At 34.9% G+C, this 14,710-nt stretch overlaps 1 pseudogene; it reads right to left on the bottom strand.

The window, feature by feature from the left end:
• Positions 1-1,549: 1,549 nt before the first annotated feature.
• LOC120176001 lies at positions 1,550-12,340 on the bottom strand (annotated as a pseudogene).
• Positions 12,341-14,710: the final 2,370 nt, after the last annotated feature.

The following is a 14,710-nucleotide window of genomic DNA, read 5'->3' as shown; positions in this document are numbered from 1 at the left end:
TTTACTACAATTTGTGTCTCAACTAATTAAATTTGATGTGCAGACAATATTATAATATTTTTTTTACATTCTATTATTCGAATAATAGTAAATGAACTTGTCACAGAAACACAAGCAAATTCCCACCATTTGATAAAGACGTATGTATATGGTAACTATATCTTTGTTAATTCGACAAAATTAATGTTGTTACCGTCTTTAAAATTGGTGTAGCCTTTGAACAATCACAGAATCGAACATGCGTTTACTGAAGGCAAAGTTATTAAGAGAAGAATGATAAAATTATAACTTTTTTGACAAGAAAATTTAATTTTGTGTGTTAAAAAAGTTTGAATTGAAATACCAAGAGACTATAAGTTGAGATGGTTAAGAGGTTTATTAGTTGCTTGTAAGTTTGTATATAAAGCCTTCCAAAAGTTTTGTAAATATCAGAGATGAATGAATAAAGTTTTTCCTTGAATCAAGAACCACGTTCAACATGGTCTCAGAAGGTCGCCCAAGCTTTTTGGGCGTTTGTCATTCTTGAATGTTTCTTTTCTCTCCGCTTTGCTTCCTTCCTTTTTTTTTTTACCGATTGACTTTAATCATCCTTTGTATTTGCATCCATCCGATACTCCTGGAACCATTTTCCTTTCACAACAGCTGACTGGTATTCAAAACTACAGTTTATGGAGTCGCACAATCCCTGCTGGCGAAGAACAAGATCGTTCTTGTACTCGAGAGGGTCTTCCACAAAATCTTGTTGCTCAATGGGATAGGTGCAATGCTCTAGTCCTTTCATGGATTCTAAACAGTCAGTCAAGAGTTATCTGCATGAATAATATTTGCTTCAAGTGCTGTCTTGGTTTGGAAAGATTTGATAAAGTTGATGGTTCTTGTGTTTTTTTCTTCATCGAGAAATTGCTTCTCATTTACAAGGCACGAGCTCCATTTCTGTCTATTTCACTAAGTTGAGGCTACTTTGGGATGAATATGATGCTTTGGTGCCTTTGGCTCGTTGTGACTGTAAAGCCTCTCGATCTAATGTTGAGCATGTTAATCGTCGAAGGTTGTTTCAATTTCTTATGGGTTTGAATAATTCCTATTCAATGGTACGGAGACAAATCTTATTGTTGGTGCCTCTCTTCCGTCGATCAACCAAGCTTATTCGATGTTAGTTCAAGGAGGACAACGCAAGAATTCAAGTGTCAATTCTTTGCTTCAAGAACCAACTACTTTATTATCTGGATCTTCTTTGAAGAAACAGTTTCAAGTAATATGTGATCATTGCCATATCAAGGATCATAAGAAAGATTCATGTTACAAGCTTATTGGTTATCCATCTGAATATAAGTTTATCAAGAAGAACGAGATTGCGGCTAACAGTGTGGATTCATTAGTTGAGTTGTCTTCTGTGAAGTCTATTGTGCAGGTCTCAATTTTAGGGCGGAGGGACCTTATGTGCCGGTGAAATGACAAACCAGTTCTTCAATAATGTTGTCGTGGTGGATATTGAACAAGGATTTCAATGTCTGTAGAAAAATACAACGTCTAAAAGTGCGGAGGGACCTTATGTGCCGGTGAAAGGACAAACCAGTTCTTCAATAATGTTGTCGTGGTGGATATTGAACAAGGATTTTAATGTCTGTAGAAAAATACGTCTGCAAAGAGATTCAGACATCTTGGGTATTTACAAGTAGGCACTCAGTATCTATGCCTTTATATCCAAATAAGTGTCGGATATGAGTGCCGGAAACGAATATGGACACTTGAAAAAAATAGAAAGATCTGATAAATAATAACAGTAGCAGCATTACCGCTTTCTCAGCAATCTCGGTCGATTCGAACTCCACGAGTGCATGAAGCTTAAAGGGAATGGAAAAAGAAAATGAGGAAAACTGTCTAGGATAATTTTAAGAAAATAAACATGTCCAATTTGACAGGCCGGGGGCAGGAGGGGCGCCCGCGCCCATAATATTTTCCATGCCCATAATATTTTCCATAGTGCTTATAGTTTAGAATTACAAGATTTTGCATAATTAGAGATCCATTTCTTTTATTTCACCCCGAATCAAAAAATACCTAACGTCGGCCCTGCGATTTGAATCTTCTTACCTCGTTAGAACTACAAAACTCAGTTTTAGAGCGGGAAGGTTTGGATTCATGGGGATGGCATATTCGTATATTCTTCACACTGTGTTCCAATACTATTAGCAAGTGCTGCAGAAATAACCCCTTGCCCGAATTGAAATAGAAATGATAAAAAAAATTATAAAACATTAAAAAAAAACTTCCGACAACGTTAAAATTTCTGTCAATGTTCTGATGAGAGTGATCTTCCGGCAAGTTCTCTACAACAACAGTACGAGACTACAAGAAAATAGAAGAAACAAAATTGTAATTTGCAACGCATAAAAACTCAAGTTCTGTTTAAAATAAGCAATACTTATTCCCACCTTATGTCTAAATTAAACAATGTGAGTGGTTAAAAATTACCAAATGAAGTTAGTTTATTACTAATTCATTTACTAAAACATGAGTAATAAATAACATTCCTACTAAACATAGCATTAAGTCTTTACTTCATTAAATTTCAGAAATTAAATTGTGGGACTCAATTTTAAAAGCTTAAAGAGCAGACGGACCGGGAGGTCCAAATTAGACCAAAAACAACAAAATCTTTGTCATCAACTCTCCATTTCTCCCGTCTAACATGCACGTGACAATGGAGGTATTAATATCTATCATTCAAATATATGAAAAAAAAGAGTATGTTCATGTAAGAAGTATATTTATATTCAACATGTTACGGAATATGGCTATCGGATAGAGCAAAAGCGCAACTGATAATTTGAGAAAATAAAAAAGACCCAAATTTTACGTGAAAACCCCTAAATAATATAGGGTAAAAACAACGAGCAAAGGTAGAAGAATTTCACTATGAGAAAATATGAATTACAACTTCTCTCGATCTAACAAGGAGAAAACAATGACAATTCTCTCTTGATAAAAAGGAGAAAACAACTCTCAAGAAAACTTTCTAATTTCTCTAATATTGAGAGAAAGCTAAAATGATTTGGGATAGTTTTGAAGCTAAATGGATTAGGGTATTTATAGTTGAAGCTTCAGGACTAATCTTGTAAATACCCTAAAGGACTAATTTAACAATTTTACCATTTATTATTTCAACAATTTGCTGCCTAGCTTGGACCAATTTAGTCGCCCTATAGTTGGACCAAATAATTCAGTTGCCCATGTGTATTCAACCGCCCATGTTTGTCATTTATTTTTTTACTTTCAACAATCTCCCACTTGAAGATTTGATTGAAACAATCATATCTTCACACCATTCTTTCTACCTTGTACTTTCATATTGCTTACGTTTCTGACAGGCCACAAGAGGATCGACACCAAGTAAATTTATCAACATTGATTGCCTTCGTCATGAAATATGATATGTTGTCTTTGCTATGGATTTTCTGCATATCTACTGTCTCTTCTTCCACCTTTTCACGAATGAAATAGTACTGAACTCGTATGTTCTTTGTCCTTGAATGAAATGTTGGATTCCTTTCTAGATGCAAGACGCTTTGACTATCATAAAACAGAGAGACATACTCTTGATTGCGCCCAAGCTCCTCCAATAGCATATTCAACCAAATTGCTTCTTTACTGGCTTGTATAGCTGCTACATATTTTGCCTCTGTTGTGGATGTAGTCACAACTGACTACAATTTTGAAACCCAACTTACAACTCCACCAGCAAATTTAAACACATATCTTGTAGTATATTTACTTTTATCCAAATCCCCTACATAGTCAAAATTTACATACCCATTGATTAGTAAGTTTGATCCTCTGTAATATAATGCAACATTTGAGGTCCCTTTAGTGTATCTCAGGATCCTTTTTACTGTATTTCAATGCTCTTTGCCTGGATTCGCCATGTACCGACTAACCACACCCACTGCTTGTGCAATGTCTGGTCTTGTGCATATCATAGCAAACATTAAACTTCCCAATGCCGATGCATACGATACTCGAGACATCTCCATCATCTCTTCTTCACTGCTAGGACTCATACTGGAGGATAATTTGAAGTTAATAGGAAGAGGGGTAGAAATTGGCTTACAATCTTGCATGTTGAATTATGACAAGATTTTCTTAAAGTAATTCTTTTGTGAAAGCCAAATCTTCCTATTACTTCTGTCTCGGTGAATTTACATCCCCAAAACCTTGTTTGTTGATCCCATGTCCTTTATTTCAAATTCCCTAGCCAGTTGTGCCTTCAATTCTTCAATATGATCTTTGTTGGGTCCTGCAACCAACATGTTATCCACATACAACAATAATATAACAAAATCGTTATCATCAAACCTCTTGAAATAAACATATGGGTCTGCATTAAGTTTGTTGTATCCAAGGCACATAATGAAGGAATCAAATCTCTTATACCAACACCTCGGCGCCTGCTTTAGACCGTACAGAGATTTGTTTAACCTGCAAACCAAGTTCTTCTTTTCATTTTCTTCAAAACCTTCAGGATGGAGCATATAAATCTCTTATTCAAGATTTCCATGAAGAAAAGTTGTTTTAACATCTAACTGCGCTAGATGTAAGTTTAATGTAGCACACATTGCCAAGACTACTCGAATTGTTGTTTGTCGAACCACAAGAGAAAAGATTTCATTAAAATCAATACATTCTTTTTGAGCATATTCTTTGACCACCAATCTTGCACGATACCTCTCAACTTGATCGTCACCATTTCGCTTGATTTTGAAGACCCATTTGTTACCAATTGGCTTCCTTCCTTGTGGTAGTGACATAAGGTCCCATGTATTATTTTTATGAAGGGCTTCAATTTCTTTTTGCATCGCCATCATCCATAGTGAAACATCTGAGATGTTTATTACCTCCTGGTATGTTGATGGCTCACTATCCTCTGTTAAGAGGCAGTATGCAACATTTCCTTCTATAACATAATATGAGTGCCAATTGGGACGTCTTCTCACATGATCTGATTGACGAGTTGTTGGAACTTCAGAACTCTCTGGTTCTTGTTCATCATGTATTGGTTCTGCTTCAGAGGAATATCCTTGTTCAAACTTCTTTCCACATGTATCTATGCAGTCTCTGACTTTTCATTGCTATCATCGTCTTCTTTTCTTTGTAGTTTATCTTCTACAATGATAACATCCCTGCTGATGATCACTTTGCGGGCATGAGATCCCACAAGAGATACCCCTTTACATCATCAACATACCCCAAGAATTTGCATTTCCTGGATTTTGGATCCAACTTTGAAATTTCTTGGGAGTTGTACATCACATACACAATACTTCCAAATACATGGAGGTTTGAATAATCATCTGGTTTACCAGTCCACATCTCTATTGGTGTCTTCAGCTTTATTGCAGTTGATGAAGTTCATTCACCAAATAACAGGTAGTATTGATTGCTTCTGCCCAAAATGATTTTTCTAGGCCTGCAGCCCTCAACATTGCTTGTTTTTCTAACAAGGTTCTATTCATCCGCTCTGCAACTCCATTTTGTTGAGGAGTGTTTGTCATTGTGAACTGTCTTTTGATGTCTTCCTTCATGCAAAAGACATCAAATTATTCATTTATGTATTATCCTCCGTTATCTGTTCAGAAACACTTGTTCTTATTTCCAGAATCAAGTTCTATTCACGCTTTGAAGTTTTTGAAAGTTTAAAACGCATCTGATTTCTTCTTAATAGGGTACACCTAAAATCTCCTTGAGTAGTCGTCAATAAATGAGACAAAGTATTTTGCTCCGCCTAGGGATGTAACTGGTGCTTGCCATACGTCAGAATGAACCAATTCTATAACACTTTTGCCTCTAGAATTTGACATGTTGAATTTCAACCGGTGCTGCTTACTTGTTATACAATGCTCACACAAAGTAAGTGATACATTTGTTAAGCCTGGAAGTAGCTTTTGCTCCACAAGGACTTTCATTCCTTGTTTTGACATGTGCCCAAGTTTATGATGCCATGTGTAACAACCCCAACTCATATCAGACCCGGATCCGAGGTGTCACATTGGCTTTTCAAATCATTTTTCTTTACATGTGGATGAAAAATCCAAATTCACAATTCACTAAAATGAATATTTTACGTTAATCCAATCAATTCGTTTACAAAGCATATCAGAGCGTGTTCAACTCAATCAATTAGTACATGCCACCTATATTCAAAATAACCAAATACAACTAAATCATCTCTTTGATTTTCTGATCTGAACTTTGTAAGTGAGACGCTAACCTATATTCCTCCTCTTTATTTATCTTCCTCCTCTTTATTTATCTTCTAGCTTTCCACACCTACGTGTGATACATTCACATGCTAAGTCGATGACTTAGTGAGGCATAAAAATACATCTAATGTAATTCATATCCACTAATCATGCATAACTGATTTATACTATCAAATCATACAACTCATATACTTTTTCCATATAACAATTACATACCTGTACACATACATATCATTATTTATGTTTTTATCATAATCTTATACTATTATACTTCATATCTCTTATCTCTTATTCATATGATCTCTTACGTTCATATTCTATATCTTATAACAAGTTTTTATATCATCATATAAGTCATTTATACTCATTCACATATACATCAACATATATTCATGTATATCATGTAACAGATGCAATAACCCATATCACACATATATCATGGCATGCAATTCATATCACACATCATATACATATATTACATACATTGTTTTCATAATTATCTCTTTATTAGCCCATGTACACATGTGAGAACTATATATATGTGAGTACATTGAGGTTGTGCACTATGCTGTCACCACAGCTCGTATGGGGTCGTCCCATTAGAGGCATGTTAAATTTATCCTGAATGACCTATGTATATATCCCGAAGGACCTCTATATATGTCCCGAAGGACCACTATCCATATGTTCCGAAGAATATAGGTAACTGTCCATATGTCTCGAATGACATAGGTAACCCTCGACTCTTGGCATGCCAACTTTACCTCTAGCTCTCCTTACACATAACATGGGCATTAGCATTATATCATTTCACATATTCATATAATCATATAGTTCATTTTCACATGTTTCTTATCTCTTGTGATCATATAATCACATAACTTTGTATCATATTCCATATATTCATATCACATCGCGCATGTCACTTTGCATGGTTTCACATAAACATATATATCATATCTTGTTCACATATATTTCCCATATAACCCATATCATATGATTCATATCTTATTCTTATATCATCATGAATATCATCTATGTTCATTCACTTAATATCTTATGTTTATACCTCACATATGCATATTATTCATTATGTCAATATCATGTAACTTAAGTATATATATATACCACTTATACTGGTTCCTATATCTTATCACACTAGCATATATTCATACAAATCCTGTCACACACATACAATAACATATAACTCATACAATCATCACAAACATATGCTCATGTTCATGAATTCATGCATACTACTATAAGAAATAGACTTGTTGCAAGTCTTATTTCCATTAAATATCATATACTATCTAATATGCACTCACCTTGGCCTTGTTTCCTTTGAATCAATCCTAGTCATTCGATTGTTCTGGAACGGGATTACATTTAATATCTACATAAACATACATGGATCCATATCAGTATTCTAATTGGTATACTCTAATTGTTCACTCCTTAGACTAAAAGAAAGACTGATTTTATCTTTTATTTAATGTAGGCATCGGTACACTCTGTAGTGCATCTGTACATTCCTTAATTTGTATATCGATACACTAACTATGCATCGATACACAAATTACATTCAATGTTTTCATTTTAAGGGGTGCATCGATACACTTCCTGTACATCAATACACACTGAATAATTTCTGGAAATTTACCCTTGATGTATCGGTACATGTTGAATGTGTACCGATGCACACTAGCCCAGAATTCCAATTTATGTACGAAAATTACTCTTTTCAGCTTAATTGCTTCATATATTACCCCCTTTCTTATTCTTAACTTACATACTTATGTTTAAACTCATTTATTCTCATTTATCACATCTTTATCCTCAAAATCATATATTCCAAATGGAATTCAAGAATCATACCAAATTTTCTATATGTTCTAAATCCAATTCTATCACTCCAAATCTCTTAATTCAACTATTGACAAGTCAAATTTAATTTCAAATTCTATTTATCAACTATTTTCCAAAATTTCATTTAAAAACTCCTAGTCTTTAATCTCTCTTAACTCCTTCATCTTATGGTTTTAAGACAAATTAATCTTTCCTTAAGCTTAATTATCATCTAATGATCATAACTCAATCTTAAATTAAGCTAAATATCATCCAACAAGAAATCTTACCTTTGCTCTTGGCTTCCACTCGTGAAAAAGAAAGGAGAAGAAGAGAACTCTGGAAACTGAAACTTATCTCTCTTCACTTCCACGTGTTATATCCTAGATAAAGGAGGAAATAAAATCTTTCTTATGAAATTACTATTATACCCTTAAAAATTTCCATAATTATCATCTAATCCAATAAGGAATTATTCATATTTAAGTCCTTAAACTTTTAACTTGTTTCAAAATCGAGCACATAGTTTTCAAAATTTGTAATTTAGTCACTGACTCTGATTTGGGATGTTACACCATAGCATTGCAGAATCTGAACTACATGAGCAACAGAGGCTTCATCTTCTAGCAAAGTATCTCCCTTCAGCTTCTAGCAAAGTCTCTCCCTTCAGCATGTACAAGTTTGCTACTATATTTTCGCCTTTCATCACCACAAGCGCTCAACGGAACACCTTCATGATTCTTTTCCGTGTTTCAATCTTGCTTGCATTATTATCCAGTAATCCGTAGGATAATAAATTTTTCTTCAGGCCTTTCACGTGCCGTACATCTCGAACAACTTTAATTGTTCCATCATACATCTTCAATTTGATGGTTCCAATGCAAACGATCTCTAAGGCATGATCATTGCAACTATACATAGTTCCTCCTCAGACAGATTCATAATGATGGAACCATTCTCTTCTTGAGGTCATGTGATATGTTGCTCCCGAATCAATGAGTCATATATCTGCAAATCGTTTTCTACTTTCCACGGTTATTGACGCTTCACAACATAGAGCATCTCCATCATCTGAAGTGTTTGTTATATTGCCTTGTGGATTAGAGTTTTTACTTAGACCCCAACAATCATTCTTCAAGTGACCCTTCTTTCCACAGTTGTAGGACTTTAAATTCTTCTTGCTTCTCAACTTTGATCTACAATGTTTGTGACTATTGCTTTGACCATGTTCTATTGATCTCCCTCTCATCGTTGTCAACGGTTCTGCTTGTTGTAGATTTACTTGTCTGTCTTCCTTGTTCTTGCGTCGATTTTGTTCTGGTAGAACATCAGCTGCAACGTCATCGAAGACTAGACTGGTGACATTACTGTTTGTCAAGTTGATGATGAGTTGATCATACGAATTAAGTAGACTTTGAAGTAGAAGTTCAACAGGTTCTTGTTCTCCTATTGTACATCTTAAGGATGTAATCTGAGAAAATAAAGTGTTCAGTGTGTTTAAGTGCTTCATCACTGAAGTAGATTCTGACATTCGTAGAGTGTACGATTTCCTCTTAAGGAAAATTTTATTGTGCAACGATGTGGCCTCGTACAATTTGGTGAGATGATCTCATATCTCCTTAGTTGTCTTCTTCTCCTCGATGCTTGACAATACTTCATCTACTAATGCTAGATGAAAGTTTTTCATAGCATTCCCGTCCATTTCGATCTATTTGTTGTCATCTGTGAAATCTACCGGCCTTTCACTGATAGCTGCTAGACAACCGTCTTTCCTCAGAATGACCTTCATCTTCAATTTCCACAGTGAGAAATTTATCCCAGTGAATTTTTCAATATCAAAATTTGTTGTCATAGCTTCTATTACAGATAGCTCCCACAATTTCACTATCATGAATAGTTCTCTAGAACCTTCAAAGAATGAGTAATAACTTCTTACTTTCTTATGTTGGAGGATCCACCTTTTGGTGGCAACCACGAAGACAATAAGTAGATATTACACACTATAATCTGGCTTTTGATACCAATTGTTGCGGAATACAGCTATCGGATAGAACAAAATCACAACTGATAATTTGAGAAAATAAAAATGAAAATAAATAAGACACAAATTTTATGTGGAAAATCCCTAAATAATATAGGGTAAAAACCACGGGCATAGGTAGAAGAATTTCACTATGAGAAAATAGGAATTACAACTTCTCTCGATCAAACAAGGAGAAAACAATGACAATTCTCTCTTGATAAAAAGGAGAAAACAACTCTCAAGAAAACTCTCTAATTTCTCTAGTATTGAGAGAAAGCTAGAATGATTTGGGATGGTTTTGAAGCTAAATGAGTTAGGGTATTTATAGTTGAAGCTTAAGGATTAATCTTGTAAATACACTAAAATACTAATTTAGTAATTTTACCATTTATTATTTCAATAATTTGCTACCTAACTTGGACCAATTTTAGCTGCTCCATAGTTGGACCAAATAATTCAGCCGCCCATGTTTGTTATTTATTTTTTTACTTTCAACACAATACTCATTAGAGTTCAAAGAAAATAAAAGAAAACAGAAGAAAAAAAAAGAAAAAAAAAAGGAAATTTCCTATCAAATTTCCTAAACTTCTTCTCTGTCCTTGTCAGTGAAAGGGTGTTTACGTTTAACTTTCTTACCATCATCACTCACAACCTTAATTTCAGCAAATGAAAAGGAAGAAATATAATCAGTTTTTGCGCCGGAAAAGGAGTAAACGAGAGTAAAAACAGTTAGAAGCTTTGAAGAGGATCGAAGTGCTTTGTCCAACAAGTAGTTGGTGGTGATGAGAGACCTTATTTTCTTTATTGAAGCAACGAAAGATATGGGAACTGAAGAGCATAGGCAAAATTTGTCAATCAAAGAAACTGTCCTAATGAAAGAATCTGTTGTTCTTACCATAACCTTGGGGATCTTTGCTTATTTGTTTTGGTAAGGATTCATTTGCTATGAGGCTCATGTCGCTCAACTGTTATTCCACCTGTTTTATCATTTAATGATTTGGATCCTTTCATATTCTAGGAAATTTGTGAGCTAAACAAAAACTCAAGCAGATGAAATGAAAACACAACGCCAAGCCGACATATTAAATAAGATTACCTGTTTGATTATCTTTAAACGAAGATCATCGGTGAGCACATTCTTGGAAAAAAAATTTAGAGATGGAGAAATTAGGATTTGGGATGAAATAGGCAACAGTAGCCGATTTTTATTCACCAACAAAGAATCAATCCGATCCAGTGAAGTCACCGGGATAGTGAAAGAAAGGGTAACAATAAGCCGAAACGGGCGTTTGGGTACGTGATTTGGGTACAAGTTCTTGTGCATACGCATCTAATTTGAACCTCGCATCGCCATTGCTGCTCCCACTGCTATCAATGACAAGCTTTTTTTTAGATAAATTTAATTTTATTACCCAAGATGCAGAGTTTTTCTGCAGAAAAAATCCCAACAATAGGGTAAATGATACAAAATATTATCCCAACATTGGGATAAAGGACTGCTTACTTACAACATAATTGGGTGGTCAACACCCCAACGATGACAAAGGTAAACATTAATATTATCTAATCTATTTATGTTCCTTCCTCTTAATTGGATACGTTCAATCTCCTTAATAGAGTTCAACATATCTTTCACGCTTTTTTTATTTCCTTGGAACAATCTTCTATTTCTTTCCTCCCACAGTGAATAGATTAAAGCGCACCAAGCAAGTTTCAAGATAGTAGTGAGGATGGACTTACCTTTCCAATTACTACAGGCCCAGTCTATCATGCTCACCCATCGTAATGGAGGAGTGGATAAGCCGGAGAGGTTCAGGATATCATTCCACAAGGAAACTGCATGAGGGCATTCGTTGAACAGGTGGTCTCTAGTCTCCGTAGCCTCATTGCATAGTATACATGAGCTGTCAGTAATGATTCCCATTCTAAGATGCATATCTTTAATTGGGAATTTGTCAAGAAGCACCATCCATGTAATCATGTTATGTTTTTGAAGGTGCAGTAGAAACCATATCAGTTTGTCCCATGAGACTTTAGCTCCCTTAATCCAAATTTCTTTCCAGAAGTCATTTGTCTTTGTAAAACCTGTAGATAAAATATGGATGACATTTGCCCTGAGTTTCAATAAGCGCCTGATACACCAACTGGAATTTGCAATATCAATGGCAAGCTTTTCTCTAGTTTTTTGATCTGGTTGTGTTTCTTCCATGGTTTTTTTTCCTCTTACGAAATTCGGTGTTTCTTTGTTTGATTAATGTGTTTGAAAACCATTGATTTTGATGTCTCTCCTGAAGTTTAGTGGCTGTTGAGTTCTGAGAGTGTTTGGCGCGCAAATGCAACTTTCTGACACGACCGTTGCGTTATTCTCTTTGACTTGCTTTTCTTAATCAATTTTGTCTATCTACTTCACAAATATTAATAAGTCATTTTGCTTAAATTTGTCAAAATTTAGTCATGTGACATACAAAAACTAATAAATTAATCCAGCGTTAATCAATATATAAACATGAATTAAAGATCACTAAATTTAAAAGACCAAATTCTGAAAAACTAAAATAAAAAGTCTACTTTTTTAATTTTCATAAAGTGTAGAGATGTAATTTATAATTAAACATATTTTAAGGTTTTGTAGTTTGCCACCATTTTACCACAACCTTAACTTTCGCTTTTTCTACGTTAATCCACTCCCTAAGGCCCTGAGTAGACCTTTGTAGGAATCTTGCTGAATTCGACCTGAATCAATAATTAGAGATGTTAAATTTTACTGAAATTTAATTCTAATAATATTAATATAATTTCTAAGAAATCTTATTAACTGATTATTTGAGTATGATTATAGAGTTACCATCTTTTTTTATAGTACGATAATATGTTAAAGCTTGAATCAAAAGATCTACTATTTATGTGTAAATCTACCCGATTATCATCTTCTCTGTAATCAGAAAAAGCATTCTGTTCGGAATGGGATGCAGTGTCAAAGCTGATGTCTCGGGATTCGCCTGCAGAATCGTTACCGGAGTCACTGCCTGCCTTGAGAAAATCTTTCAAACCATCTAATATGTGAGGTTCCACCAGTGTCCAAAACCAAATCGAATCGTTTCCCAGAAATCCGAGCCAAAACACTCTCCCTCTTCTTTTCACTCTACAATTCACGAATTTTGCTTTAATTGTTTTCACCACTTTCTCTACACCCTCACTGCTCCCTTTCAGCTTCAAAAGAATATTGCCGGATGATGTTCGATACCCTCCGTACATATACCAGTAAGCAAGAACAATCGGAGACAACCACCGGTGAATTAACTTGGGCATCACTGGTTGACCCTTTGGAAAAAACTGGTCCGCAAAGGAATCGAAATATGAGTGTGAGATGGTACTGAACCTGTGCGGGGTATCATCTCCAGCTATTAGCTTATCTTAAGGATGTAAACACTCGTGATATTGATCATGAACATGTCTTTTCAAAATCGAATGCGAGTCCGAATCTTGATTAAACTCAAACCGTATCGCATGATTCTTTCTCTCTTCATCCGACTCTATACGTAAACCTCCTAAAAGCAACCCCACTAAAGCCTCGTGAAAAATCAGTGTTGGGAGAGCATAACCCCTGAAATGGGATTTGTCTACCGTAGACAAGGTCTTAGGCTAACTTTTTCCACAATCTCAATCTAAATTTTAGCATCAAAGGTTAAGCTTTTTAACATCAAATTCGGGAAAAGAAAAGTATTGATGAAAATGAATAAGGAAAACTAATACCTTAAACCCTGTTTCATTTTCTCGTATTCTCATACAATGAACAGCCAATTAAGTAGCCTCCTCTTGTTTCAGCCACTTCTTTCGCCCATTCAATATCCTAACCAAAGTCCCCGCCTTCTGAGCAGGCAACTCTTTACAAAGCCAAGCCAGCTTCGACCTTCGCCACTGCTCCGGAAACTCTTCCAGCTCCTTAAATTCAATCACCGGCGCCTCCAAACGCTTCATATCGTCCCCCACCAAAGCCTCATCACCGTCTTCAAACGCAAACGATTCGCTCCCGTCGAGCCAAGCAACGGTGGCCGGAAAAAGAAGGGAGCAACCGTGTCGCAGCGGAACGCGGTATGAGGGGGCGGAAAAGACGGAGGATAGAGAGCGAAGGTAAAGCTTTGTTGCCTGCATTGCTCAACTCTAAGTTTCATGCATTTATTAATTAAAATTTAAAAAAATTGAGAGGCCTCGCACTTTATAAAATAGGAGATTTATTAAATGTGTTTTATTGACGCAAGGTAAACCTACATCAGTTTGGGATATTTTTCTAACTAATTTAATTTTGAGTTATTTCTCAAGAAAAAATTAATGAGATTTTGTAATATAATAATGCCCAATATAAGTAGAATATAAAACTTAAAGGTTTAAATTTAAAAATATTAATTATAAATAAATATACAGTTATAAAATTTATCTAATTTTATATTATTATAAGTGGTTCTCGTCTATAATAATTAAATTTTGTAATAATTTAACAAATTGAATTGGAAAAATTATGTTAAGTGAAACCAACATAACGAAATCAGCTATTCGTGGATTAAAACTTTGGTACGGTCAC

This window comes from Hibiscus syriacus, unplaced genomic scaffold, assembly GCF_006381635.1.
Source record: "Hibiscus syriacus cultivar Baekdansim isolate YM2019G1 unplaced genomic scaffold, ASM638163v2 tig00112225_pilon, whole genome shotgun sequence".
Lineage (NCBI taxonomy): Eukaryota > Viridiplantae > Streptophyta > Magnoliopsida > Malvales > Malvaceae > Hibiscus > Hibiscus syriacus.
The sequence above is the reverse complement of the archived record's forward strand: the minus strand, read 5'-3'. Positions and strand labels throughout refer to the sequence as shown.